Raw genomic sequence first — 24,623 nt, 5'->3', positions numbered from 1 at the left:
AAAAAATAAAGGGAAGGGGATGGAAGGGAACGGGTATGGAATGAAAGGAAAGGAAATAACCAGGAAAAGAAAAAGAAAGGAAAAAGATAGAAAACGAAAAAGAATAGGAAAGTAAACAAAAAGTGGAGGTACAGGAAGGGACATGAGAAGGGACGGAGTGGGAATGTAAGGGAAGAGAAGGGAAAGGAAAAGATAGGAAATGTAAGGTAAAGAAAGGAAAAAGGAAAGGAAAGAAAAGAAAAAAGAAAGGAAAGTTAAGGAAAGGGAACGGAAGAGAAGGAAAGGAAAAGACAAGGGGAGGGAAGGGATGGGAACAGAAGGAAAAATGTATGGAAGGAAAGAAAAGGAAAGAAAGAATTGAAGGAAAAAGGGAAGGAAATGAAACAGTAAAAAAAGGTAAAGAAATGAAATAAAGAGAAAAGGGAATGGAAGGGAAGAAAAGGAAAGGTTAGGAAAGACAACAGAAAGAGAATGGAAAAGGAAGGAAAAGAGAAAATAAAGGAGAGGGAATGGATGGAAAAAAGAAAAGAAAAGAAAAAAGGAAACAAGGGGAAAAGTAAATTTATGGAAAGGAAAGAAAAAGAAATAGAAAGGAAAAAGGAACTAAAAGGAAAAATGGGAAATGGAAAGGATGGGAAAGAAAGAGAAAGTAAGGGAAAGGGAACAGAATGAAAGGAAAGAAAGAGAAAGGAAGGGAAGGGAAAGAAAATTGAAGGAAAGAAAAACAAAACAAAATAAAATAAAGGATAGTGAAGGGAAGGAAAGGAAAGGGAAGGGAAAGTAAAGCAAAATAAAGGAAAGGAAAATGGAAATGAAATAAAAGGAAATGGAAAAAAAAAGAATGGAAAGGGAATTAAAGGGAAGGAAAGTGATGGGAGGGGAAAGGAAAGAAAAAGGAAAGGAACATAAAGGAAAGGAACAGGAAAGAGAAGGGAATGGATGGGAAAGGGTAAGGAAGGTAAGGAAAGGTAAGAAAAAAGGAAAGGAATTAAATAGGAAAGCAAAGTAAAGGTAAAGAAATGAAAAGAAAAAAAAGAGTTGTAGAAGGAGGGAAGGGAAGGAAACAGAAGAGAAACAGAATGAAAGAAAAGAAAGGGAAAGAAAATGGAAGGCAAGAAAAGGTGAAAAAAAGGAAGGAAAGAAAAGGAAATGGAAGGCAAGGAAAGGTGAAAGGAAAGGGAAGGAAAGAGATGAGAAGGAAAGGAAAGGATGAAAAAGGAAAGGAAAGTATGGGAAATGAAAGAGAAGGGATGGAAAAGAAAAGGGTGACAAAGAAAAGGAAATGAAAGGAAAAGGGAAGGGAAGAGAAGGGAAGGAAAGCAAAAAGAATGAGAAAGGAAAGAAAAAGAAAGGGAAAGGAAAATTTCTTGGGACAGAAAAGGAAGGGAAGGGAATGGACGGGAAGAAGTATGGTAGGAAAGGAAAGGATACAAAAGGATAGGAAAAGAAATGAAAGGAAAAGGAAAAGGATGGCTATGGAAGGGAAAGGAAGGAAAGGACAGAGAAGAGAAGGGAAAGGAAAGGTAGGGAAGAAAAAGGGAGGGAAGGGAAGAGAAGAAAAAAGGTAAGAATAAGAAAGGAATGGAAAGGAAAGGAATGGAATGGAAAAGGGAAGGAATGGAGTGGAAATGCAAAGGAAATGGAAGGGATAAAAAGGGAAAGGAAAGACAAAGGAAATGGAAGGAAATGAAAATGGAAAGAAAAGAGAAAGGATAAAGGTAAAAAGAAAGGAAAGGAAACAAAAAAAAACAGGAAAAGAAAGGAAAGGAAAAAGGAAACGAATGGAAAGGACTGTAAAGGAAAAAGGAAAGGATAGGAAATAAAAAAGTAAAGAAATGGAAAGGAAAGAAAAAGGAAAGGGATGGGTAGGGACAGAAAGGAAAGGGAAGGAAAACTGAAATGAAAGGAAAGGAAAAGAAAGGGAAGGGAATGGAAGGAAAGGAAAGGGAAGGAAAGGAAGAGAAGGGAAGAGAAGGAAAAAGGTAAGGCAAACCAAGGTGGTGGAGCCCAGCATGCACAATATCAGAGGGGCCTCTCAGAGGATCTGAAACTCGGGAATTTGTGAGTGGATGGATAGTTGAACCCAGAATATCGATATTGAGGTTTCCTCGGAGAAAGGGGACAAACCCCGAGCTGAGACCATTAGGATTCAGGTCGACCACAGACTTCACCGCTGACTTCTCCTGGAGACTGACTTCCCAGGCACTTCCCTTTTAACAGGCCTCTCTACTCAATGGTGGAGTCAGCAGTGAAGGCAGTGGAGGCGGTCTGCAGTGTACACAGCTCCTAGCGCAGACCCCCTTGCTTGAGATTTGAGACAGATAATACTCACTCCCCCAGCACTTCTCCTCGACAAGCCTCCCTTCTCCCTCCTTGGAGAAGGCAGAGGCTGCAGAGGCAACCTACAGTGCCCAACACAGAGCGCAGTGCCAGATCCACAGTGCCCAGAGCTCCTAGCACAGAGCACAGTGCTGATGGCTCCACCAGGCCAACCAGGTCTTTGGCTCCGCACGGCCTTCCAGAAATCTCCAGCAGCCTCCTAGTTCTGCAGCAGTGGTTGGACTGCCAGTGGTCCGCAATACCAGCCCCCAAGTTCTGCAGCAACATAGGGATTCTTGGGACAGCATTATCAACATTGAAGGCCGTGCTCTGTGGGTCTATCAATGATGTCGAGGCAAGCAACTCATGGAGCCCAGACAGATCTGAATACCAGAATGACAGTATGACAGAACTGTAGACCACTGAGGTATTCAGGAAATTGACGTAGGCACATTGTGCCCTCAAACAGTGTGTGCATTCCAGGCTCCATGGTCAGGAAAATATTTAAAGATAATTGTAGAAAAAAAAATTCCAACTCAAAGAAATAGATGACCATAATCATACAAGAAGCCTAAAGAACACCAAATAGACTAGGACAGAAAAGAAACTCTTCACATCACATCATAGTCAAAACACTAAACCTACAGAAAAAAGAAAATATATTAAAGGCAGCAATGGAAAAAGGCCAAGTAACATATAAAGGTAGACTTATCAGAATCATACCAGATTTCTCAGCAGAAACTATGAAAGCCAGAGAAGCCTGGGCAGATGTCATGCAGACTTTAAGGAACCACAGATGCCAACCCAGACTACTCTACCCACCAAAGCTGTCAATCAACATAGAGGGAGAAAGCAAAATATTCCATGACAAAACTAAATTTAAACAATATCTACATGGCAACCCAGCCCTACAGAAGATACTAGAAGGAAAACTCCAATCCAATGAATACAACTGCACCCAAGACAAGATAGGATACAGATAACTGTCACAACAAAAAATTAAAAGAAAACAAGCAGTGAATCACAGTAATATCATCAACTCCACAAAAAAAGGAACTAATGTTCATTGGTCACTATTACCTATCAACATCAATGGACTCAACCCTCCAATAAAAAGACACAGACTAACAGAATGGTTGTAGAAACAGGATCCAACATTCTGCTGCATCCAAGAAACACACCTCTGCAACTAACATAAATAAACACTACCACAGGGCTAGAAAAATGTTTTTCAAGGAAATGGATGCAGGAAACAAGCTGGGGTAGTTATCCTAATATCTAATAAAATAGACTTTCAAACAAAATTAATGAAAAAAGATTAAGAGGGGCACTTCATTCTCCTCAAAAGAAAAATACACCGGGAGGACTTCACAACACTGAATATCTATGCCCCGAATACAAGAGTACCTACATTTGTAAATGAAACAATACTAAAGCTTAAATTGCACATTGATCCTAACACCTTAATGGTGGGAGACTTCAACACTCCACTCTCACCAAAGGACAGATCATCTAGACAGAAGCTAAAGAGGGAAATAAAGGCACTTAAAGAGGTCCTAAATCAAATGGACCTAATGGGTGCATACAGAACTTTTCACCTAAATTCAAAAGACTATACCTTCTTTTCGGCACCTCATGGAATCTTCTCCAAAATACACAAAGCAAGTCTCAGCAGATACTAGAAGCCTGAAATAATCCCTCATATTCTACTGACCATCATGGACTAAATCTGAACCTCAACAACAACAGAAATAGCAAAAAAGCCTGGATTCACATGGAAACTGAACAACTCTCTACTCAATGAGAGCTGGGTTAGGGAAAAAAATAAAGAAAGAAATTAAAGTCTTCCTAGATTTCAATGTTCTGAGAGCCTCCCACCATATTAGTGACAATTCTCTCCTTGGGTGACTTTGACACCTTGAAATTCCTGCCTCCTCTTTCTAAGCACCATAGTTATAGGCCTGTGTCACCATACCTGGAGGCTTCAGTTTCATTTAGTGATGTAATAGAATGATGGGTTGAATAAGATGAACACTTAACTATATTACAAGATATCTAATCTCTGTGAGCCTGGGTTTCTTTCTCTGTAGAATGAGGTTAGAACTCTGACCTCGTCTGTAGTTTAGACTCCATGATAAAAGAAAATAATATTACTCATAGAGAGAAGACAGTGGACATTAACCAGGAGGGGTGCATTTGATGGGAGCCTTCCTCTGTTACTGGAGTTAGGACCAGAGCCCATGTTCTGGCTACCCTAACCACCAAGGTTCAGTCACTCAGCCTCATTAAGCCAATTAAAAGAACTAAATTATCAAGCTATGACATGTCTACTTACAATTCAGGCACTCTGGAGGCAAGGTGGGTATATATACTGTGTGGGATATACACAGAAATTGAAGACAGAAAGAGATACATAGTGGGACTACTCTTTAAAATAAAAAAAGAGTGAAAACAATGACAAAAAGCAAATTATTAATGAAGACTGAAAACATATTAACATACTTATTCAGTAATTTTGACCAGTGATGAACTTATAAGATAACTAATTCATTGTTGAGGTCCTAACAATTTTAGATGGAAGGTGAGATACAACTAAGTAATCTAACCAAGCCATAAAATTAATTTTCGTTATCCTTAAATCCCTCTTTTATTCTTAGATCCTTTATTTCCTGCAAGTTATTCAGACATTGAGTTAATGTTTATTTAACAGAGTTTGCATCTGGAGGAATCAGCCTTTTCACATAAAGAGATTTGAGGGAAAATTAGAATTTCATGGAGTCCATGGTTTCACTAGATGTTCCCTAAGGGGAGATAAAAATGTGTCTTTACAATCATTATTCCTACCAGGCAGGCAGATTAAAGGGATGAAAGAGTGGGAAACTGAAGAGCTTTAAGATCCAATAGGATATATTTTGCATACAGGTCTTTCACTTGCTTAGTTAGAGTTAAATCGGGGGACTTTATGTTATTTGTGACTATTTTCAGGGTGTTGTTTCTTTTTTGGCCCTTTTGTCTTTTGTATACAAGAGGGCTTCTGATGTTTTTGAGGATTTTTTTTTTTTACCCAGCCACTTTGCTGAAGGCATTTATCAGCTGAAGGAGTTTTCTGGCAGGCAAATTGTGGGACTAGAAATGATCATCTTGAGTGAGGTAACAAAGAAGCACAAAGACAAACATGGTATATACTCACTAATAAGAGGAATAAACATACTGAGATCTATACTCCTGGAGAATCTGGACAACAGGGAAGACCCTACGGAAAATGCTCAATCCTTATTCAAAAGGGCAAGGATGATAGACATCCAAAGAAGAACAGGGAATAAGACAGGAGCCTATGACAGATGGACTCTGAAAGAATCCACTGATGGAGGTATTGAAGCAGAGGCTGAGACTCATAGCCAAACTTTGGGCAGAATACATGGAATTTTATGAAACAAGGGGGAGAAAGTAAGACCTGGAGGGGAATGAGGTCCAAAAACCAAGAGTCCACAAAAATACTGCTCCCTGGGGCCCCTGCAGAGACTGACACCCCAACCAAGGACCATGCATGGAGAAGATCTAAAACCCCTGCTCAGGTGTGGCACATAGACTCTCTCTCTCTCTTTATCACACACAGCACATGCACATGCACACACACACACACACACACACACACACACACACACATTGTTGAAGATGAAGTAAGACAGACTCCAGCAGGTAGATTCCAAAAAGCTTCTTCTCTTTATTTAAGCTTCTCTTCATTTAGCTTCTCTTACAGTCTTTTTTTTACTTTATACAATCACATACACACATACGTATGTACATACATATATACACATTCACATACTGGGTAGACAGAGCAAACTCCGGAGAGTGAATTTTAATTCATCCTAATATATGCAACTTGGTGGATGGAAATAACTCCAAAAAGTAAGTTCCAAACCACCTTACATACATACAAAATGGTGGATGGAGCAAACTCCAAAGAACATGAGCCAAACCACCTTACCTACATATACATACATCATGATTGATGGAAAAAGCACAAAAGAGCAAGTTCCATCCCAACCTTACATACATACATATACATACAACTTCTCAGATGAAACAAACTCCAAAGAGTGAGGTCCAAACCACCTACATATATAGACCTTGGTGGATGGAACAAGACCTAGAGTGCCAGTTCAGACTACACTTTTACTCTTTTTCCACACCTTATCTATCCCAGTAAGATCCTTATAGCAATATTAAACACACAATGTGGTTACACTCTATTTTTCTTTAAGTGAAGAATTACAATGAACATACACACACACACACACACACACACACACACACATACACACAAACAACCCACATATTCCCCAATACCTTCACATGATCAAATGTTATACATATTATGGGTGAAGAACAAGTTATTCCAAGACCCCATATACACTTGCAATTAACCAACTTGTGATCAATTAACAAGATGAGCAAGCAACATAACTACTCAGCCATCTTGTCTTTACTGGCAAGCAGAAACTTGGGGTAATTAAAAGAGCAATTATATTAAAAAGTAATCACATAAAAGTCTTAAAAGGATCATGAATCTAAAGTTTTATATGTATAAAACAATCAGCCACCTCTACATTAAATCTTGAAGGGGTATGTACCTTAATAACTTTTATTAAATCATATCAAGAACCTGAGGGCAAAAACAAGTATGAATAAATCAATCCCTGTCTCAGCTACAGGCCCAGCTGGACAGTGTCCAGTCAGCAAGTGTTAACTTTGGCTTTTGTTTCTTCTCACCAATCTTAAAGTGTCCCTGGCTTTACTATTAAGAGGGTACTTTTCTTAATTTCACATGGATCTGTAAGATTTTTTACGTAAGACCCATTAGCAAAAACATCTTACCTGACCTCACTAAACAATCTATAAGTTGATATGGGGAAGGGAGGTTAGCCCAGATTCTAGGCAGGAAAATTCAAGGTAGGGAGTGGGATATGCCAGCCAAGAGAACCATATTAAGCTTTGGAAGGACCAACAGATTTCTGGGAGAAAATTGGCAAGTAGGTCGGTTTTAATATAGGCACCTCTCACATTTCTGCCAGATTTAAAACCTACATCTATAGAAATATAAACTGTAGAGAGCAACATGGTCTCCACTGAGTAATGACTATCAAAAGAACCCACAAGGAAGAAGGGTAGCAAAGAAGAAGATTTTTTTTTCTTTTTTTTCTTTATATTTTCTATTTCTTCCATGAAGACAGGCCGTTATCCAGGCTGGCCTCAATTTTCTGCTCTTATTTCTTCTCCATAGGCCACTGAGATTGGCTCAGAAGATTCCTTACACTGAAGCTTACCTGCAACCTTACTGTGAAATAAACATTAGGTGTAACCCATTTTATAGAGTCCCACCCCCAAGGCACTGGTTGACTGGGCAAGAAACATCTGAAATATGAAAGGCTATCATGTCTGAAACTTTTGATCCCAAGCATTTCATAGATAAGTTGGTTTTCCTCCTGCCTTGGGGGCTGTTTCCCTCCAACCCAGGAAAGCAGAAGGGGCAGAAGATGAGGTGCCATGCTTAGAAAACCAGCAAGCATGACAGATTCAGACAATCTGGGAACCAAGGCAGAGAGCAATTTTAACTTTAATTCCAGAAAACAAAGGTTATATACCCCTTGGGGAGTGAGTGGAGTGCTCCAAGGATTGGTGTATATAAATGTTTAAAACTAGGCATTTCAAGGATTCTTTTTTATTCTTTATTGATTACACTTTATTCACTTTGTATCCCCCCTGTGGTTCCCGCCCTCCTCTCATCCTAATCCTTCCCTTTCTCTGCCCTCTGCATGCATGCCTCTCCCCAAGTCCATTGATAGGGGAGGTCTTTTCCTTCCTTCTGATCCTAGTCAATTAAGTCTCATCAGGAGTGGCTGCATTATTTTCTCTTGTGGCCTGGTAAGGCTGCTTCCCCCTCAGGGGGAGGTAATTAAAGAGCAGGCCTCAAGGATTCTTGATTTGCATTAAACAGCACATCCTTATTGTACACACATAAACAAAGTACCTAATTATCCTATAGGTGAAGGGAGGGAAGAGTTAGCTTGGATCTGTGTCAAAGACCATCTATCAAATGTGCTTGGAGGCATCTATGTCTAAAGACACTAACCAGATGAAGTCAGAGATCAGGAGGCTCTGGTGGAGAGAGGGAGTCCTGCACCTTAATGCCTAGCTCAGAAAGGCTATCCAGACTTTGAGCGCTGCAACCTGAAACAGAAAGGTACTTCCAACCAGATAAAAGATATTCATCCTGAAATTAGCATGTAACTGAAAAAAATGAAGATCTTTTGTTGGCAGAGCTCTTAAGCTTTTCACATTCAAACTCAGGTCCTCAAGAGCAACAAGTCTCTTAATCAGCCATTTCTCTAGAGTTCCAAAGTTCATATCCTACTGTGAACAATACAGTGAAATCACAATCTCCTTTGACTTCACTTTCAGACAGTCTGAAAGTCTCTTCAGGCCTCCAGGGTTCCCTGCATTCATGTGCACATACTTCCACAAAGACCCAAACAAACATACTTAGCTAAAAGTAAAATAAACCTAAAAATAAATGTTTAAAAATCAAGTTATAAATGCTTTCTCTTTTACTAGAAGCAGATGAGCATGTAACTTGGTACAAAGCTGAAGATTTTCTTGAGCTCCTTATTCTCCTCCTCTCTCAAATGTTGATATTATAAGCATGTGTATCAAAATCCTTAAAAACCTATTTTTAAAAATACTATTTCATTAATGAAACTTCGCAGTCATACAGAAATGCACTGTTAACATGCACACAATATATATATATATATATTATATATATTATATATATATTGATATTTATATATCAGCATGTGTGTGTTTCTGTGCACCCATACACATATGCACATATAAATTTGTAAGTATATAGGACAAGTATATGGTGTCTTCCTCCATTTGTACAAACACTTAATTTAAAAAATAATTTAAATATTAATAACAGTTGAATACAATTAATACAGTCATATTGTTACCTAAAAATTAATCAGAATTATCATGACGATGGCATTTTCTCAAGACTTTAATCCCAGCACTCTGGAGGCAGAGGTCGAGGATTCCCTGAGTTTGGGGATATTTTTGTCTACAGAGTAAGTTCCAGGAAACCATGGCTAAACACAAACAAAACTAATTTAGTTGATTAAAAAATTTGAGAGGTTTATGCAGCACAAAAGACCACATAAACTAATATTTTATGAATCTCTTAATTTCTTTTGTAATATTTTTATGTTCTCCTAAAGCACTGAGTGATCTTTTTTATCTGGTGGTAGTCTGGGATACAGTTGTTCACTTCTGGACAAAGAACAGCACGTCCCTGAGAACACAGGTACCAAATTCTCTCTAGAATAAATTCGAGTGCTCAAGGGAGTTGGCTAGTTCAAGGCATCTGTTCTGACTATGGGAAGTAGAAATGAGGTTCACACCAGGTACTACAATTAGCTTTTAAAATGAGGCTTTCACTATCACACAGCAGTCAGTGCCTGTGGTGATATGGAAGTGTTCTATCTCTTTGGCTAAGCTGGTATGGGATTGTGGCCAATTTACAGGGTTTCCCAGGCTCAGACCCAGCATGGCAGGAGGTAGATCCAGTGAAGTGTAGGCCTGTTGGGCTGAAAAGCTGGTCTAGGCCCAGTGGGTGCACTGCTTGAGGTCAACATGGTTTTTAGAAGTCCAGCAGTATCCAGCCCATGTTACACCCAGTTCGGGAGCCCCCAAAAGATCTACAGGAATCGACACTGTTGCAAAACACATGAGGGTCTTTTTATTACAAGCTCAAGCCCAGGTGGCTGACCTTTACAAAGACATTTGGGTAAGTGACCCCCCAGCTCCAGGAGATCAAGGTTTTTAAAGAAACAAAAATGCCAGTGGGGTAGTACAAGCCTTGGAATTACAGGATTGGGTAAGAGGAACAAAATGCAAATGGGGTGGTCTCTATGGAAGCTGACCTTTAAAATGACTGGTCTATTTTTAGGCGCCAAGACTGCTAATGGTCTGGCCTAGCTGCCTGGGAGACATCTGACCTCTAGTTCTTTGGGGCCATGTGACTCCAGTCATACCCTGAGGTTTATCTGGCTGGGGGCTGCTGCTGGCCCATTATCTGAAAGGAATGTGGGACTCGGCCCTAGCCTCTGGGCTAGCCCTCTGCTCTGAAAGAAATGTGGTCTTCTGATTCTGCCCCAGCCCCAAGAATTAACTCTAACCTTTCATTAGGTTAGCAAGTAGCCAAGTTCTGGGAGCTCAGTGGCAAATCTCAAGGGAGGAGGGGAAACCCTCTCTCCTCCAGAATAAAAGACTGACCAATTTTAGTTGGCTGTGGTGGAAAGCTGATGGTATCACAATGTTAATTTCCTGTGAAATCAGGGATTTATAAACCTTGGGCTTAGAGGATAAATGTGTTTGGTTTCCTGGGGCTAGATGCTCAGGATAGTTGATTTATATGTTGTGGTGCAGTACGTCATTTGCATGCAATATCCCAGTCCTATGACATAGAGAATATATAAATTAATTATTCTGTGGTGGGGGAATATCTCCAGGTATAGTTGAAAGGCATTTTCTGAAAGCTAACATATTCTTAGCATTGGGTGGTGTATTTACAGGATTCCCTAGGTGCTTGCTGAGCAGGGTTCTTATCAGGAAAGAGTCAGGCCTGTAATCTTCACTTAGGATGTGATGTTCCTTAATATCTGGGGTTCCCTACATCAGGCAAAAATAGAACCCCACTGAAAAAGGGAACCCACTGTATAGACCTAGTGACGAGGCTATCTGGAATGTCATACTTCAAAATAACCAGCGGAGTGCCACAACTGAGGTTCTGCAACCATTCCTCAGTATCAACTCTGTTTAACAGTGCTCCTTACCCAGTACCAGCCTGTCTGTTTGCTTGTTTATTTGTCTTGCATTGGTGGGAACTAAACTCAAAGAATTCTGCACTGGCAGATCATTTAGCAAAAACATACATTCCCACACTTTTTTGTCAGTATCAATAACAGCTAGTCCATGCATGGTCCTAGGTATCTGCCACAGGAAAAGACCAATTACATCTGATATCACATTGTTTTTAAGGAATACATATATGACATTAGTTAGCATATTGTTTACGAGGGGGCTTCAGTTTTGCCTTCATAAATGTGAAATTTACTTATAAATAAATGATAAAAGCCTGGAAGGCAGAGTCTATCAACACACAATCATACTTCTTTAGTTTAGAGTAAGGTTTCTGGGTCTCTACATTTAAAAGCAGATAGGGAGAAATCAAAGTGGTATGTGACCCAGGAGGAAGAGGCAGAGGGGGATATATGGCTTAGAAACAACGCTATTACATGTACCATCACATTTATGAATCTTATAGTTTAAACATAATTATATAAACATAAACACAATTGTGTTGGATATATAGAAGGAGAATTTGGTGAGGGAAGGAAACTTGAGGTAAATGAAGCATGGAACAGAGAGAAATGGGTGTATCTTATTTAGGATTACTACTGCTATTATAAAATATCATAACCAAAAAATCAACTTAAAAGAATGGGAAATTTTATTCTTCTTCAACATCCAGGTTACAGTCCATCACTAAGAGAAGTCAGGGCTGGGATTCAAACAGAGAAGGAACCCAGAAGCACAAGCTGAGCAGAGGCCATGGAGGAGTGTTGCTTACTGGGTTCCTCCTCATGGCTTGCTCAGGTTGCTTTATTGAGAAACCTAGGGTCACCATCAATGGCTGCATCACCTACAATGGATTGGATCTTACCTCATCAATTACTAATTAAGAAAATGTGTTTTGAGAGTCGGGTGCTGGGGTTGGGGATTTAGCTCAGTGGTAGAGCGCTTGTCTAGCAAGCACAAGGCCCTGGGTTCGGTCCTCAGCTCTGGAAAAAGGAGAGGGGAGAGGGGAGAGGGGAGAGGGGAGAGGGGAGAGGGGAGAGGGGAGAGGGGAGAGGGGAGAGGGGAGAGGGGAGAGGGGAGAGGGGAGAGGGGAGAGGGGAGAGGGGAGAGGGGAGAGGGGAGAGGGGAGAGGGGAGAGGGGAGAGGGGAGAGGGGAGAGGGGAGAGGGGAGAGGGGAGAGGGGAGAGGGGAGAGGGGAGAGGGGAGAGGGGAGAGGGGAGAGGGGAGAGGGGAGAGGGGAGAGGGGAGAGGGGAGAGGGGAGAGGGGAGAGGGGAGAGGGGAGAGGGGAGAGGGGAGAGGGGAGAGGGGAGAGGGGAGACCAATAAGACAATTAAAGAAGATCAAAGTTATTCAAATAGAAAATAAAGAAGTTGAAGTATCACTATGTACAGATAATAGGATAGTATACATGAGTAACTCCAAAAAATTCTAACAGGGAACACCTCACTTACAGCTGATAAACACCTTCAGCAAAGTGGCTGTAAACAAAAATAACTTATCCACCATATTTCTAAATCTAAATGAAATGAATAATTTTCATGATCAATTCCACTTACCAAAGCTTAATCAAAATGAGATAATTGAATAAAATATTCCTATATCACCTAAGGAAATAGAAGCAGTCTACAAAGTCTCCCATGAAAAAAACAAACAAACAAAAAATAAAGTCCAGGGGCAGATGGTTTCAGCACAGAATTCTACTAGACCTTCAGAGAAGAGCTAACACAAATACTCTTCAAACAATTTCAAAAAATAGAAACAGAAGGAACACTACCGAACTCATCTATGAAGCCACAGTCATCTTGGTACCTCAACCTCAAAAAGACCCAACAAAAAAAAGACAATTTCAGGCCAATCTCCTTTATAAATATTAGTGCAAAAATACTCAACAAAATACTTGCAAACCGAATTCAAGGACACATCAAATGTAGCATCAACTACGACCAAGTAGGCTTCATCACAGGTATGCAAGGATGGTTCAATATACAGAAATCCATCAATGTGATCCACCATGTAAACAAATTGAAGGAGAAAAACCACACGATCATCTCCTTAGATGCTGAAATAGCATTTGACAAAATCCAACATCCATTCATATGTAAAGTATTGGAGAGATCAGGTATACCTAAACATAATACAGGCAATATACAGCAAGCCTATAGCCAATATCAAACTTAATGGAGAGAAAATTAATCAATCAATCCCACTGAAATAAGGGACAAGGCAAGGCTACCCACTCTCTCCATATCTATTCAACATAGTTCTTGAAGTCCTTGCTAGAGCAATAAGACAATGAATGGAGATCAAGTGAATACAAATCAGAAAGGAAAAATTCAAAGTTTCACTATTTGCAAATGATATGATAGTATGCCTGTGTGACCACAAAAATTCTACCAGAGAACTTTTATAGCTGATAAACACCTTCAGCAACGTGGCCACAAAATTAACTCAAAAAAATCAGTAGCCCTCCTGTATACAAAAGACAGAAGGGCTGAGAAAGAAATTACGGAAACAACACCCTTCACAATAGCCACAAAGGGCATAAAGTACCTTGGTGTGACCCTAACCAAGCAAGTCAAAGACTTGTATGAAAAAAAAAATTCCACTCACTGAAGAAAGAATTAGAAGAAGATATCAGAAGATGGAAAATCTCCCATGCTCATGGCTTGGTAGGATTAACATAGTAAAAATGGCCATCTTAGAACGAGCAATCTACAGATTCAGGGCAATTCCCAACAAATTACCAACACAATTCTTTACAGAAATTGAAAGAAAAATTCTCAACTTCATAGGGAATAACAAGAAACCCAGAATTGCTAAAACAATCTTCTACAATAAAAGATCTTGTGGAGGTATCTCCATCCCTGATCTCAAGCTGTACTATAGAGCAACAATACTAAAAGTTGCATGGTACTGGAATAGAAACAGACTGGACTGGTAGATCAATAGAATTGAATAGCAGACTCTGAAATGAATCTACTTATGGACACCTGATTTTTGATGAAGTTGCCAAAACCATTCAATTGAAGAAAGAAAGCATCTTCAACAAATGATGCTGCTATAACTGGATGTGCACATGTAGAAAAATTTGAATAGATCCATACTTATCACCCTTCATAAAACTAAAGGCCAAAGTCGATCAAAGTTCTCAATATAAAACTAGACACACTAAACCTATTAGAAGAAAAAGTGGGGAAAAGCTCTGAATTCATTGGCACAAGAAACAACTTCCTGAATAGAACATCAACAATTACAGGCTCTAAGAGCAAAAATGGGACCTCATGAAAAATGAAAAGCTTCTGTAAAGCAAAGGACACTGTTGTCAGAACAAAAAGACAGCCTACAGATTGGGAAAGGATCTTCACTAACCCTATATCTGTCAGAGAGCTAATATCCAGAATATATAAAGAACTAAAGAAGTTAAATAGCAATGAATTGGTTAATCCAATTTAAAAAATGGGGTACAGAGCTAAACAGATAATTCTCAATAAAGGATTATCGAATGGCAAAGAAACACTTAAAGAAATGTCCAATATCCTTAGTCATCATGGAAATGCAAATCAAAACGACTCTGAGATTTTACCTTACTCCCAACAGAATTGCTAAGATAAAAATTCAAGTGACAACACATGCTGGAGAGGATGTGGAGAAAAGGAAAGCCTACTACACTGCTGGTGGGAATGTAAGTGTACAACCACTTTGGAAAACAATCTGGCACTTTCTCAGACAATTAGGAATAGTGCTTCCTCAAGATCCAGCTATACCACTCCTAGGCATATATCCAAAAGATGCTCAAGTACACATCAAGGACATTTACTCAACCATGTTTGTAGCAGCTTTATGTGTAATAGCCAGAAGCTAGAAACAACCAAGGTACCCCTCAGTTGAGAAATGGATGCACAAATTGTGATACATTTACACAATGGAGTATTACTCAGCAATAAAAAAAACAACGAAATCATGAAATTTGCAGGTAAATGGTGACAACTGGGAAAGATCATCCTGAGTGAGGTATCCCAGAAGCAGAAAGACACAGGGTATATACTCGCTCATAAATGGAAATTAGATATATAATATAGTATAAACATAATAAAACCTGTGCACCTAAAGAAACTAATCAAGAAGGAGAACTCTGGCTAAGATGCTCAATCTCCATTCAGAAAGGCAAAGAAGATGGACATCAGAAGAGGGAGCAAACAGGGAACAGGACAGGAACCTACCACAGAGGGCCTCTGAAAGGCTTTACCTTGCAGAGCTTCAGAGCAAATGCTGAGAGTCATAGCAAAACTTTGGGCAGAGTGCAGGGAATCTTATGAAAGAAGGGGGAGAGAGTAAGTCATGGAAGGGACAGGAACTCCACAAGGAGAGCAACAGAAGCAAAAAATTTAGGCACAGGAGTCTTTTGTGAGATGGATGCTCCAAAAAAGGACCATGCATGGAAATAACCTAGAACCCCTGCACAGATGTAGTCCATGGCAGTTCAGTATCCAAGTGGGTTCCCTAATAATGGGAACAGAGATGGTCTCTGATAAGAATTGATTGGCCTACTCTTTGAAAACCTCCTCCTGAGAGGGGGAGCAGCCTTGCCAAGCCACATAGGAAGAAAATTCTGCCACTCCTGATGAGACCTGATAGACTAGGATCAAAACAAAGAAGAGGAGGACTCCCCTATCAGTGGACTTGGGGAGGGACATGAGTGGAGAACAGGGAAGGAGGGTGGGATTTGGAGGGGTGGAGGGAGGTAGCTACAGGGGGATACAATGAGAATAAACTGTAATTAATAAAAATAAAAAAATAAGTTAAAAAAGTATCAGTAGCCATCCTGTACACAAAAGACAAATGAGCTGAGAAAGAAATTAAAGAAAGAACATTCTTCACAAAGGACACAAGAGACAGACTATCTGGGTGTAACTCTAACCAAGCAAGTCAAAGACTTGTATGAAAAAACTTCAAGAATCTGAAGAAAAACATTTATAGGAGAAAATGAGTGAAGAAGTTTGGAATTGCAAGGGAAGTAGGGAGGGGACTACAGCTGGGATACAAAGTGAATAAATTGTAAATAATATAAAAAATAAAAGCTCAATTTGAAAAAGAAATTAAAGAAGATACCAGAAGATGGAAAGATTTCCCATGTTCAAGGCTCAGCAGGATTAACGTAGTAAAAATTGCCATCTTACCAAAAGCAATCTACAGATTCAATGCAAGTCCCATCATATTACCAACACAAATTTTTACATATCTTAAAAGAGAAATTATCCACTTCATGTGAAATAACAAGAAAACAAGAAACCCAGAAGAGCTATATATATGTATATATATATATATGTGTGTGTGTGTGTGTGTGTGTGTGTGTGTGTGTACAAGAAAAGATCTGGAATATCTCTATTCCTGATCTCAAGCTGTATTATAGACAAACCAAATAAAAATTGCATGGTACTGGTACAGAAACAGAATGGTGGATCAATGGAATTAAATAGATGACCCAGAAACAAACCAACACACATATGGACACCTGGTTTTGGACAAAGATGCCAAAACCACACAATAGAAAAAAGATAGCAACTACAGTAAATGGTGATGGTGACTGGATATCTGCAAACTGAAAAATAGATGCATATAGATGCATACTTACAATCCTGCACAAAACTAAAGTCCAACTGGATCAAAGTCCTCAACATAACACCAGACACACTAAGTCTGTTAGAATAAAAAGTGTGGAATAACACAACCAAAATATCTAGGCCCAAGGGTCTCTTCTGAGACCCAACCAAGGACCATGAATAGAGATAACCTTAAACCACTGCACAGATGTAGCACATGGGAGCTCAAGCTGCAAGTAAGTTCCCTAATAAGGGGAACAGGAGATGACACTGACATGAACTCAGTGGCTGGCTGTTTGATCACCTCTTCATGAGGGGGTGGAGGGCAGGCTTACCAGTCCTCAAAGTAAGACAATGCAGCCAGTCCTGATGAGACCTGATAGGATTCAGTCAGATGGAAGCCTTGGAGGTCCAACCCTAGCAGTAGACAGAGGGAGGGGCATGGGAGTAGAAGAGGAAGTGAAGGTGGTATTTGGAGGAGATGGGGGAGGGGGACATAGCTGGGATACAAAGTGAATAAACTGTAATAAGTAAAAACAAAATCAGATGTATATAGGCAGTAGATACAGACATATATACCAAAGCATAATATATTAACAGTGGCTCAGAGTTCCTCATCTTTCTGTAATACTGATAATGCAATCTGGGTCTTTATATTTATGCAGCTATCTATATTTGTAGCAATAAACTATTTATTATATGAAAAAAAATTCAGAAAATCAATGAAACCAAGAGGTGGTTCTTTGAGAAAATCAACAAGATAGACAAACCCTTAACCAAACTAACTAAAAGGCAGAGAGAAACTATCCAAATCAGCAAAATCAGAAGTGAAAAGGGGGACATAACAAGGGACACTGAGGAAATTCAAAGAATCATTAGGTCTTACTTCAGAAGCCTACACAACACTAATTTCAAAATCTAAATGAAATGGACAGTTTTCTTGATAGATTTCATTTACCAAACTTGAGGATTCTTAATCTAAACTAATAATCTTTTGATGATGTATTCTTTGTAAATGATTTTAAATTCTGTCCTATTTTTATACAGATTCATCATAGCCTAAAAGCATAAGAAAGCCACCATGACACCTAAAACTTCACTGATGCTCTTTGCTTGTACTGTATCATCTCAGAGCAACTGCACAACTTCTAAATCTCTTAGATTCTCAATTTTTATCTATCCACACCAGCATTGCCAAAACTATGAAAGAATGGAGTCTATCTCTTAAATGATTTCACTGAAGGAAGCAACAATTAGTCATGCATAGCAGCTTTAGGCAAAAGGGGGAAGAGTGCAGACCAAGGGCTGTGTGGTGCAGGCAACTGGTGAGACTCTCAAGGAGGTTTGTGTTGGAGGCTGAAGAATTATGGGAGAAGTATTGTCATAGTGCTGACAGTAATAAACTATGCAAAGTAGTCAATAAATGAGAAAGAAAATAACCAGGGTACTGAGTTGTGAGAGAATCCAGGTTAAATCTACAGCCAAAAATGTCATCAAAGTGAGTAACCAATCACTGGAGAAAAAGTCAACATAAAAGCTCAAGGACCAAATTAGATCTCTCAAACTGCAAATAAAGAGATTCACTCATGAGATGTTTCCATTGAAAATCAAAAAACATGTGCTCGCTTCGGCAGCACATATACTAAAATTGGAACGATACAGAGAAGATTAGCATGGCCCCTGCGCAATCGAAGAAGATATCAGAAGATGGAAAGATCTCCCGTGCTCATGGATTGGTAGGATTAACATTGTGAAAATGGCCATACTGCCAAAAGCAATCTACAGATTCAATGCAATTCCCATCAAAATACCAACTCAATTCTTTACAGACCTTGAAAAAAAGATTCTCAGCTTCATATGGAGAAACAAAAAACCCAGAATCTCCAAAACGATCCTGTACAACAACAGATCATCTGGAGGTATCTCCATCCCTGATCTCAGGCTGTACTACAGGGCAACAGTAATAAAAACTGCATGGTATTGGCATAGAAACAGAAAGGAGGATCAATGGAACCGCATAGAAGACCCAGAAATAAATCCACACACCTATGAATACTCGATATTCGACAAAGAAGCCAATTCCATTCAATGGAAAAAAGACAGCATCTTCAACAAATGGTGCTGGACCAACTGGATGTCTACATGCAGAAAAATGAAAATAGATCCATATTTATCACCCTGCACAAAACTAAAGTCAAAGTGGATCAAGGACCTCAACATAAAACCAGATACCCTAAATCAATTGGAAAAAAAAGTGGGGAACAGCCTAGAACTCATTGGCACAGGAGACAACTTCCTGAACAGAACACCAACAGCACAGGCTCTAAGAGCAACAATCAATAAATGGGACCTCATGAAACTGAAAAGTTTCTGTAAAGCAAAGGATACCGTCATCAAAACAAAACGACTGCCTACAGATTGGGAAAGAATCTTCACTAAACCTTTATCTGACAGAGGACTAATATCCAGTATATACAAAGAACTAAAGAAGCTGAAAAGCAGCAAACCAAGTACTCCAATTAAAAAATGGGGAACAGAGCTAAACAGAGAATTCTCGACAGAGGAATATCGAATGGCAGAAAAACACTTAAAGAAATGCTCATCCTCATTAGCCATCAGGGAAATGCAAATCAAAACGACCCTGAGATATCACCTTACACCCATCAGAATGGCCAAGATGAAAAACTCAAGCAACAACACATGCTGGAGAGGTTGTGGAGAAAGGGGAACCCTCCTCCACTGCTGGTGGGAATGTAAACTGGTACAACCACTCTGGAAAGCTATCTGGCGCTTTCTAAGACAATTAGGAATAGTGCTTCCTCCAGACCCAGCTATACCACTCCTAGGTATATACCCAAAGTTCACTCAAGTACACAAATGGGATACTTGCTTAACCATGTTTATAGCAGCTTTATTTGTAATAGCCAGAACCTGGAAACAACCCAGATGCCCATCAATAGAGGAATGGGTACAGAAATTGTGGTATTTTTACACAATAGAATACTACTCAGCAATCAAAAAGGAGGAAATCATGAAATTTGCAGGCAAATGGTGGGATCTAGAAAAGATCATTCTGAGTGAAATATCCCAGAAGGAGAAAGACAAACATGGGATATACTCACTTCTATAGACCTATAAGATATGATAAACATAATGAAATCTATACACCTAAAAAAGATAATCAAGAGAGCAGACATGGCATAAGATGATCAATCCTCGTTTAGAAAGACAGATCGGATGTGCATTGAACATATGACAGGAGTCTACTGAGCGCATCTGAAAGACTCTAACTAGCAGTGTTTTCAAAGCAAAGACTCATGACCAAACCTTTGGCAGAGTACACGGAATCATAAGAAAAAAAGGGGAGTTAGTCTGATGGGGAAAGGATAGGAGCTCCACAAGGACCAAATATATCTGGGCACAGGGTCTTTTCTGAGACTGACATTCAACCAAGGACCATGTATGGATATAACCTAGAACCTCCACTCAGATGTAGCCTGTGGTAGCTCAGTAACCAATTGGTTTCCAAAAGTGAGGGGAACAAGGACTATTTCTAACAGGAACTCAATGACTGGCTCTTTGGTCTCCCCACCCCCGAAGGGAGGAGCAGTCCTGTTAGGCCACAAAGGAGGACTTTGCAGCCAGTCCTGAAGATACCTGATAAAACAGGATCAGATGAATGGGGAGGAGGTCCCCCCTATCAGTGGACTTGGAAAGGGGCATGGTGGAGATGAGGGAGGGAGGGAGGGACTGGGAGGGAATGAGAGATCGGGACACGGCCTGGATACAGAGTTAATAAAATGTAACTGATAAAAAAAATAATAATAAAATAAAAACAATGAAAAAAATAAAAAAGAAAAAATTAATATAAAATATTAATTAATAATAATTTAAAATAAAAAATTATTATTAAATTAACATCAACAAATTTGCAATAAATAAGTAATTATTTATTAATATGCATTATTAATAAATATAATTATTAATAAATAATCATTTATTTTTATTAATAATTCTTTTCATTGGCGATCTTATTAATAATTAATTTTTATTTTATTAATTATGGATAACATATATTTATATTATATATAAATATATAATATAAATGTATAATATAAATATATTTTTATATTAATGCATATTAACATTTTTATTAATAATTATTTATTTTTACTAATAACTCTTATCAACATTTTTAAAAATTAATTATTTATTTTATTATTTATTCATAACATATATTTATATATAAATATATAATATAAATACATATAAATATGCACCATATTAATGCATATTAACATTCTTATTAATAATTATTTATTTTATTAATAACTTTTATCAATATTTATTAATAATTAATTATTTATTTTATTGTCCATTAATAATATATCAATAAATATAATTATTAATGACTAAATAATACTAATAATTAATTATTTATTAGTATGTTGTTAATGAAGATAGTTATTAATAAATAATTAATAAAATATTGATAGTAAAATAATATTAATATTAATATTCCTCCATTGCTGGTGGGAGTGTAAACTTGTACATTCCTTTTTTAAAGTAATCTGGAGGTTTCTCAAAAAATCATGAATAGCTCTATCTCAAGATCCAGGTATACCACTCCTAGGTAGATACCCAAAACATGCTCTACCATTCAATCAGGACATCTGTTCAACTATGATCATAGCAGATTTATTCTTAATAGTCAGAATCTGGAGACAACCCAGATATCTCTCAAGTGAAGAATGGATAAAGAAACTGTGGTACATTTACACAATAGAATACTGTTTGGCTATTAAAAACAAGAGTATTATGGAATTTGCAGGCAAAATGTAGAACTAGAAAAGGTCACCCTGAGTGAAGTAACTGAGAAGCAGAAAGACACTCATGGTGTGTACTCAATTATAAGTGGATATTAACCATATAGTACAGCATAACCATACCACAATTCACAGACCCAAAGGAGATAAGTAACAGGGAGGACCCAAAGAAGGGTGCTTAAATCACACTCAGAAGGAAATAGAAGAGATATCAGAAGTGGTTAAAGAAAAGGAACAAGGTAGGAGAGGGAGCATAGAGAGAAATGAAAGTGGAGATCAGACCTTGGGAGAGCAGAAGCAGGAGGACAGAGAGAAAATAAACAGAGTGGGGACATCTCTTTGACAAGCAGGAGACCTATGACAACCTAGAGGCTTCTGGGAGAATATGGGGATGATCTGGCTGAGACACCTAGCAGCAGGGGTTATGGAGACTGAAGAGGACACCCTCTTACTAGATAGGACCCCTTGTTGAAAGGGGAACACCAAGTAACCCACAAAAACATTGACTCCAAATTTACTCTATCTACAAGATGTGCAAGGATAAAGATAGAGCAGAGATTGAGGGAATCTACAACCAATGCCTGACACTATCAATGATACTTTGCTGTGATCACAAATAAATGCCCAGCATAGCTGTCTCTGAGAGTCTCCATCCAGCAGCAGATAGAAACAGATGCTGAGACTCACAGCCAAACCCTGGGTAAGGCATAGGGAGTCTTGTGGAAAAGTGGGGTCTTTGTGTGCAGAGATAGAAGTATCTGGAGTGGACAGGAACTCCACAAGAAGACCAAGAGAGCCAGCTAAACAGAGTCGAGAGCATCTTGTGGAGACTGAAGCACCAATGAAAGACCATGCATAACTAGGCACCCTATACAAATATAGGCACATGCCTCTAATCTCAGCACTTAGAAGGGAGACTCTGACTGATCTCCAAACTCAAAGAAAGCCTAGTCTACATAGTGAGTTTCAGGATAGCCAGGGCTACATGAAGAGACCTTTGTTGTGGTTAGTCTAAAAATATTTATTAACCCACTATCACAGTCAATAAAAGACACAGACAACTGATAGATTTTAGAATAGCCTTATATCACCTGGGGCAAAGTAGATAGTAACCTTCTAAACAACCTTTACTTCCAAGCCCCAACCCAGGCTGCCTTCCACCCATAATTCCATAAACACTTGCATATTCTCTCATATGTATAATTTCCTCCATCCATACCAACATATGCTTCTTTCAAGCTAAGCTGTGATAGCTCTCTGCTTTCTTCCTCTACCTCTTCCAGTACCTGTCTTTCTACCCACCATTCTTCTGTGCCCAAAGCCCAAGAACCATAGTCCCATCTACCTCCTTCTGCCCTGCCCGGGTATAGGTATACTAATCATCTAGTAATAGATAATTGAAAAATATTCCTTCACATCCCATGGTTACAGGAGATAGTTAAACATCATAACAATATCCATGGCATGGCAGTAACCAGATCTCAAGGCACTGAAATAGCATTTGAATACATAACACATGACTAGTCCTCAACAGACACTGGAGAGAGAGAGAGAGAAGTTATTAGGTCAGAGAAAAATGAAAAATCACTATCAATTGCCAGCAAGCAATAATATTGCAAGGAGAAGTTCATACAGGGCCATTGGACAGACAGAAAAGCCTGCAGTTTGCATTGAATGATATGGTCTTTATGGGCTATATCAACTTAGTAGAGCCCTGTGTTCAGACCTGTGGTTCCTAAGAATGGATAAGAAGAGATGAAGAGGCAGGTAGAGCCAGAGCCTCTTCCCACATGTTTGTGTCTCACAGCATGATGACATTTGCTCCAAGGCTCTCACTAAACTTCCAGCATCAATGACAGAAAACAACTGCTTTTACTCGCTTGGCTGCTTTATAGAAAGAACCTTAATGCCAGAGATTCGAGGAAGAAAGTTGTGGTTTTTAAATACATTGTCTCTCCAAAGTCAGTTTAATTCAACAGGACACAATGATGTACAGTCATAAAAATCCTAGCTGGTGCTGATGAGATTGTTCAGCAGATAAAAAGGACTTGTACCAAGTCAGATGGACTGAGTTAAATCACCTGAAGGTACAAAACTTACTTCCACAATTGTTATCTGACCTACATATGTGCCTGATGGCATGTGTCCCCCTTGGTTTGAAGTAAAATATAAACAATCACAACAAAGTCTCTAACATGGTCTTTGAAAGCAATAATAGGATGACACAGCTAAGGCCTTGGCAAATGATTTATGCTCTAGCATTAAAAAATAAAACTTCTGCACATGTAAAGTCAACAATAAAGTGAAAGTGTGGGCTTCTAAAGAGAAGTGAGTGGATGTGGCAAGGAGATAGTATTACAAATTTTCAGAGCACTGAATGTATTTCATGTAATGAAAATTCATTACATTCAGAAAATGTAATGAAGTTTCAGAAGAGGTTAGGACACTGGATAAAACATCAAAACCCTTTAAAAAACAGTGTGCAATGTTCTCAAGTTAATTAGGACTATAAGCAGTGACATTTAATGACTGACATGTGAAAGTACCTTCACAAAAGAGATGTCCATTACTACAGTTCTGGGCTGGTATTGTCCTTGCATAAGTAGGGCACCTTCTCCTAAAAAGAGTTGACTTGATGGAACTTTCCAGAATACTCACCCCCATATTTTTTCATACTTTTTATAGCATTCTACATCATATTTCCAAATACCCTGAAGAGACAAACAGTATGAAATCCATTATTGTCCTGTATGCACTGACTCTTGTGCAGCCAGAGCACAAAAACCTCAAATCCCATGAAATCAGGTTTATTGTCTCTGACAGAGAAAAGTTCTTCAGAGATGATTGAAGTATCACCAGCAAGATGTCTCAGTGGGAAAACACAGTGATAGAGCAGCACATCTTTCTGTAGCCTCTGCATGCACACTCATAGACACAATTACCTACACAGAC

General features: G+C 38.9%; 1 protein-coding gene and 1 non-coding gene across 2 annotated transcripts in view; one reads left to right on the top strand and one right to left on the bottom strand.

The window, feature by feature from the left end:
* LOC132651087 (zinc finger protein 120-like) overlaps positions 1-24,623 on the bottom strand; it is an 83,134-nt gene that overhangs the window by 53,750 nt on the left and 4,761 nt on the right. The gene's annotated exons all lie outside the window — the stretch shown is intronic.
* LOC132651099 (U6 spliceosomal RNA) lies at positions 18,464-18,575 on the top strand. The gene has a single exon (XR_009588989.1). It is a non-coding gene; the product is annotated as a U6 spliceosomal RNA (small nuclear RNA).

The sequence above is a fragment of the Meriones unguiculatus genome (genome assembly GCF_030254825.1).
Source record: "Meriones unguiculatus strain TT.TT164.6M chromosome 13 unlocalized genomic scaffold, Bangor_MerUng_6.1 Chr13_unordered_Scaffold_39, whole genome shotgun sequence".
Taxonomy (NCBI): domain Eukaryota; kingdom Metazoa; phylum Chordata; class Mammalia; order Rodentia; family Muridae; genus Meriones; species Meriones unguiculatus.
The sequence above is the reverse complement of the archived record's forward strand: the minus strand, read 5'-3'. Positions and strand labels throughout refer to the sequence as shown.